The sequence below is a fragment of the Tachysurus fulvidraco genome, chromosome 9, assembly GCF_022655615.1.
Source record: "Tachysurus fulvidraco isolate hzauxx_2018 chromosome 9, HZAU_PFXX_2.0, whole genome shotgun sequence".
Classification (NCBI taxonomy): Eukaryota; Metazoa; Chordata; class Actinopteri; order Siluriformes; family Bagridae; genus Tachysurus; species Tachysurus fulvidraco.
Genome location: NC_062526.1, coordinates 12,075,728 through 12,083,148, shown reverse-complemented (window position 1 = coordinate 12,083,148; position 7,421 = coordinate 12,075,728).

Below are 7,421 nucleotides of genomic sequence, written 5' to 3'. Positions count from 1 at the left end.
AAGGACACAATAATTCTGAAAATGGTCACTGCCATTAGGGCATATTGTTGACATTAATGGGTGTATTTGGTCTGTAACAATGTTTAGGTAGGCATTACATGTCCAAATAACATATACATGAATGCAAGGACACAAGGTTTCCCAGCAGAACATTGCCCAGTGCATCTGTCATTTTGCATCCTTCCTGTATTGCAGCCTGGTCAAGTCAAAGAGTTTCACATGTTCTTGCCTTGCCATGTGGGTTTCCTCTGCATATACTGTTTCCCTTCTACTTCTGAAAAAGATGTTGCTAAATGACTTGCTTGATCTTAACTGACCTTGGTGGGCAATGACTGTTCCCTGTGGTGGGTATCTTTTCTGCCTTTGCTTCAATGTATCTGTTATATTCTCAGGTTAAAGTTTGTCACTTTTGACTGAAAGCTGGGATGTATGCACTCATGTAGACCTTATTTTAAAATTCACAGTTATTTGCAGAGAATTTTGTTATGTTTTGGTTTGGCTGGTGTATAAAATAATTACTTTTGAGGTTTGCAAGTGAGCGCTGATAACAAGTTTGCCATAATTAGCACTGTTATAAGAAATGGCTGGGATCTCAATATTAGTGGGCTGGTGAATACAGCAGGAGGTCTAGACAGCAGACACATAGTTGGAGCCAGTCTGCTCTGCATGCAAATACTGTGTTTAATTTGCTTACCTTTCTTCTTGTTCTCTCAAAAAGAAGTTGTTTTTTTTTTTTTGTATTCTGCAATTAGACAGAACAGTGGTATTTTCTAATTACAGTTACACTATTTCCCTGATGTGCAGCTCATTGACAGCAAACTCAAAGCCTAAACAAAGTTGTCTTTCTAGAATATATTGTAAAACAACAAGCCAAATCGGTTTTATCTTTACAGGTATTTCTGTAAATCTAAGACTTGTTTTCCAGAGACCGGGTACTGAAGTATAATCTTTTATCCAGGTGCTGAAGGAGTGTACTGCAAATGTTTGAAGAATAATGGCATAGAAGCCTTTATTATTATCACATATACATTACAGAACAGTGGAATTCTTTTCTTCACATTTCCAAACTGAGGAGGTTGGGGTCGGAGTGCAGGGGCAGTTTTGATACTGCACCCCTGACGCAGGGAGGGTTGAGGGCCTTGCTCAAGGGCCCAACAGTGGCAGCTTGGCAGTACTGGCGTTTGAATCCTGATCCTCCAATCAACAACCACTTGAGTCTTAACCACATGAGCCACCACTGCCCACTGCTATTGTACATAGCAATGACACTCTGAAAGATACAAAGCCCAGAACCTAGTAAGTTGAATATGTGCAGTGAATGAAGTAAACTATTTCTTGTCTTTTAACAACGGTGAGGTAATGTGAGATAATGACTGCAGTAAAAAGAAGCAAATCTGTTTTTGTCATGTAAAATTGAAGCTTTTGCCAAAACTGCTACATCAATATTATGATGTAAAGATTACTAGCAGTAGTACTTCTTATTTATTTATTAACCATTCTCAAAATGTTTGTTCTGTGAAACATCTTTTGCATTACATCAGAAAACTAGAGTACACACATGGGATTAGTTTCACTTTTCCACACACAAAAATGCTGGAAATAAATAACAGCCTAGCAATCATTACTTTACTGTATATATTGCCTTAATGTAGGCCAGAAAGTAAGTGGTTGAAAGAAAAATGCCCTGAGATAATATGATTTTAATCTGGGTGACACCAGTGTGATTATAAATAAGTTCCAAATAATGTACATATTAAGTACATAGTTACTTAAGAAGAAGTGGTCAGGAACACTGATATCTCAAAAGCAGACTTACAAACCACAAAATGTACCTATGTTACTAAACCCAGTGTAGCAAGCATCCCCGAAGGTTCTGAAAGGTTCTACAGGAAGTAGCTCATTACATACACACACACACACACACACACACACACACACACACACACACACACACACACACACATATATATACACACACACATACATATATATATACACACACACACATATATATATACATATATATATATATACATATATATATATATATATATATATATATATATATATATATATATATATATATATATATATATATATACACACACATAGTATATATATATATTTATTTATTTATTTTTACCAATACTACCAATGTATTCTTAGTTTGAACCCAAACAAACAAAAAGCAATTGGCTGAAAATACTTACATTTACGGCATTTAGCAGACACCCTTATCCAGAGTGACTTACAACTGAGGGTTAAGGGCCTTGCTCAAGGGCCCAGCAGTGGCAGCTTGGTGGACCTGGGGTTCAAACCCATGACCTTCTGATCAGTAGCCTAACACCTTAACCACTCAGCTACCACATCCCATGACCCCCTTAACTCATGATCTGCCCTGTGGAAGTTTTTTGCAAGCTTGCTATATTCTATGTGACAAATTAAGACTTTAAACAACACATTTTTTCCCCAGTTAACTGCTATGCTATGCTATTCAGATGCAGATGCACACCACAAAAACATACATTTGATGCCCAGGTACAGAAACTGGCAGACATGGCCAAAATTTTTTTTTTTAGTTAATTTAGATTAATTTAAGTTAATCATAACATGTATACACATGTAATTTGGCTAATCATGGTAAGTATTTAAATGTCTAATGGTGGACTGTTAAATTACAATTACTTCATTTCTGCCTGTAGCAATTATGAATGTCAAAAAAAATCTGTTAAATGTTTATCAATTTAATAGCCCAACCCTGTTAAGTAAGTATGCTATGATAGACCAGACTCTGTATCAACAGAGGATCCATATGAAAAGTTTATTAACACACAATCCTAGCTCTTAGGATTATCATAAAGAAAAAAAGTTGTAACACAGCAGTTAGGATTAAACTTTCATAAGACTCAAATTTACAGTCAGGATGTAGGCCTTATCACAGTACTAGTTAAGTGGTAAATGACCTACTATTGACCACTGATCTTAAGAGTGCCAGAGGCTGTTTTCTCAACCAAAGAGTAGCATTTAATACCATATATCACACTATTTTTCTAAGTAGAGTAAAAATGTTGTTAGAGTCAAGGTAACAGCATTTACCTGGCTCAGTTAACTGATATTTTTAGTTATGTATATGTAAATTAGGTTTATGCATAGAAAAGTAAAGTTTGGTGTTCTGTTATAGGCCCACTGCTCTTTTCTTTTTATATGCCACCTCTGGGTACAGTTGTTCCTAAATATGGTTTATGGGGTAATTTAAGCATGGTTTTGTCTTCTACTACAATGCCAATCACATACAGCTGTGCATGAAATGAACTGATGTGCCAAGCTTATAATGTTTGTTCAGAGAGCAGTATGAAGAGGTTTTGTGTAAAAGCCTATATTACTAATTATCATTTACTGTAGCTCAAACATGACTTCCACAAATTTCATGAAGCCTTAATATGTCCTTAAAGTAAAAGTTAGTTAATATATTAAGTATGGTGCCTAACACTTAACTGAAAAGCTCAACTCATGTCAAGAATATTAATTGATTTATGTGTCCTGTTTAATTCAATCTGAAAAATATTATGTTTTTATTATTTTATCAGTTTGGAACTCATATAATATCTGTTGAGGGCTAAGGAGTGTAACATTTTCAAAATGATACAATTCAGAGAATACAGAAGAGCCAGACTAAGACCATGAGTAACATATTTCCATCTCTAGTATTTATCTTTAAACCATTTTTCTTTTGACTTTAGGCAAGCAATATAGTTGACTGCACATAGCCACATGTACATCCAAACCTGTTTCAAGAGACTGAGGTAGTAAATCTGCTGTGTGCTTCCACTGGCTGCTCAGAATAACGTATAGTCAACTTGCCAAACAAGATGTCTGACCTGACGGGTCTTTATCAGTTGGCAAATTATCATGCGCTAAAGTTGGGTACTATTGCAAGGGCATTATCACGCAGTCTAAATTGTTTCAGTTGGGGTCACCTTTTATAGAGTTACAATTGCCTTTCATGGCCCTGTAGCTAATTCTCCCACAATGTGACCCGGTGTGGTTTGCTGGTCGGAACACGGCGTGTTTGAACTTCCACCAGCTTTCTTTTTATACTAACACATAAACTGTGTTTAACTGAGATTTAACTGAGATCTCAATAAGGGTAAAATGGCAAAATGGTCCATGATGGCATCCAGCCTTGGGATTATACTGAGCAACATAGAATTGCATTTCGCTGCATCTTTTTGGGACCATCATTTGGGTCACAGTATCTTCTGTTTTTGAGTGTTTACTCTCAGACAGTGTACAGCTGGTCATTAATAATTGAAAACAGGGGAAAAGGTAGCAAACCAATTAAAACATTTTGACAATCAAAGAAAGTATTGAGGGGTGTAAGGAGAAAGTGAGAGAGATCGATACCAAAGTTGGAGATCATTCTAAAATAATATTCTATTTTATATATTTTATACTTTATATAATGCATACTGATGTGGTCCCAACATAAATAGGTGAGAATGTTGGGGAGTAACAGCCACCTTTCTTTTAAGCTTTTGGTCCATAAGAAATCACATCAAAAGATATCTGTGAGTGCACCTTACCTTCACTTTCCAGCAACATTCCAAATCAACATGAATCAGGGTTAGTTGTGTCAGGGTCCATGCCCAGCCTAAATCTTCCTTGGAGAGTTGACCCACCCCTCCAATTAGGATTAGTTAGTAGGAATGATTTGGGTTGGACAATGCTTAACAAATTTGGTCTTAGCACACCAAAATTCCTCACAGCTCTCTTAGTCCCTTTTTCCCAGTGCTGCAGTTGCAAGGGTGCTAGTCAAAAAAATGGCTCAAACTGTGGCAGCTTCTTGTAGCGCCAACTCTCCAAGGTACCACTCAAGCCGCAACCATTCAACTACCGTCTCCAGCTGCTTTAGCTGGGTATACAGATGTCAAGGAACCATTGCATCAATTGGAATGGCCGTATCTTCATCACCACTGAGTGAACTGATGCCATTGCACTTGGCATGGTACTAAGACAATAGCAAAAACCTTTTTACAAAATAAATAACATTTCAGATTTAGGTTTTGTTGCTACCTCCTGCTGGCCATTGGTTTTGCTCTGCTCGTGGCCACAATCACTTATTCTTAGCTTAATGATCAAACAAGTCTCAGGTGTTCCATGCTAGTCATTACTCTCTAATTGTTCCCATAACACCAGTACAGACCCATGCTAAACCATGGCTGAACTGCTACAGTGAAACAAGAGAGACAAAAGTAAACCAAGTTTACCCACAGTTAAATGGTGACAATTATACAATTATAATAATACAATAAATTGCACAATTATATCACAAACTTGTTTTTTAATTTCCCCTAATGTTATCTTGTCTGCATTTTTCTTTTAATTAGTAAGGAGATATTAAAGTACTACTTTTGAATCAATTATTCATTTATTCATCAGTAACTACTTTATTCTATTCATGGTTATAGTAAATTTTATCCTTACAGGATAAGGAGCACTGGCTGAAAAAAACCCATTTGGGATGCTAGTTCATTACAGGGCACTATGCTCACACCTCGAAAAAACTCTTGGAAAAACCAGCCCATTTACAGGCATGCCAACACAGACATGTAGAGAATGTAAAACATCACAGAGACAATACCTTGCTCTCAGGATCAAACCAGAGAGCCAGGATCTGTGCCATGTTGTGCCACCATTTATGGATTATATTAGATAATAATAGTTTTACAAACATTATTTATTTCCACTTTTATTGTTTATATAGTATAGTATAACATATATTAGTCATATTATTTTATTTTTTTAAAAAACTAACTTTTCCTAATCAGTAGAAATACTGAAATCTACTGATTCTCTTATCATTAGTTTCTTGAAATTACATTTAATTATTGCACAGAAACACATTGTGGTTCTCACCTTTTAAAATGGTTTAAAAAACAAAAGCCTATTATATTTATTTGTTTGGAAGAATAATGAATGGCAGTTCTCAACATGTCTAAAGAGGTCTACAAACACTGTTATTTGTGTAATCTGCACTCTGCACCCCTGCACTCTGACCCCAACCTCCTCAGTTGGCGTATGTGAAGAAATTAATTCCACTGTGCTGTAATGTATATGCGGCGATTATAAAGGCTTCAATGCTCGTTCTATGCCCCGTTCTATCTGAATGATCAATGTGTTACAACATTGTCAATTAAACCTGCCTGTAAATCAACCAGTGTCTGTGAATAGAGCATTTGAAACATTGCTAAAGACAAAAAGGCAAAATAGTTTATTTGCTAATTTCAATCATGTGAAAATTTGTGAAACAGTTCCTTGGTCCAGTTAGTTATATATATGTATTGAAAGTCTGTTTATCTACTTGTTGAGGTGTCCAGGTGCTTCTGGCAGACTGAAAGATTTTTACTTATCCATTAAACAACATAATTGGAATTACACTATCAGTCTTTAACTAAGGTTTTGGTTATTGAATAATTGTGTTAGCAACATTTATTATTTCATACTCATACGCAAAATCCGAGAGAAACAGAAACAATGGTCATACACGTAAACAGGATCAGAAAAAGGCAAGAACAGTTTGGTAAAGAAGTAGAACTAACAATACATCAACATGGTGACTGTGAGTGCTGCTTAAAGTGCTCAAAACTCTGGTGATGGGTTTATCTGGTGAGAGCTGGATGAGGAATGATGGGTGGATTTGTTACAGTACCTACTCTTCTTGGACCGCCTCTTGCTGTTCTTCTGGGTCATCCTTGTGGTCTTGTCAGGAGCATGGTGAAAGTCAGCTGTGTGAGAACAGTAGAGAATCTCTCTGGCCTTGACCCAAGACAGCTCCTCGTCACTTTATCCCTCCCAGCCCATGCTGCTCTCAGTCCTGAGGAAGATACTCAGCATCGTCCTTCCTCAACAACTCAGCCGAGACCACCAGCCATGGGCAGAACAAGCAAGGTTTTGAAGGATGTGATCCTGTACTGAGAAGATCTTCACACTCAGGAGTATCATTATACAAACCCTGGAGTTCCAACAACACCTCTCCAACAACTTTGTTGTTTTTAGAACATCTTACGGGTGCTATACAATAGATTAGGCCTCTGCCTCCGGACGGATGACAAGGAATATTCCGCCATTTACACCAGCGTTTGTGTTTTTTAGGGGTGTAAATAAGCTTGATTAATTTTAGAGAGTATTGTGTCATGGAAGGATTGTGTGTAATGTTTATTTAATACAATTACTGTGCTCCATTCTCTTGAGTGCCACCTAATTGATATAATAATTGCTCCATGCATGTTAGCAGTACTGAGTGTGTGATTCATCTTTTCACCCACATGATGGTGCTAACACAATACCCTGCAAATCTCCCAGTGTGGAATGCAAAAAAAGGAAAACAAGCCATTATCACTATCTTTGCAGGAAAATTTCAT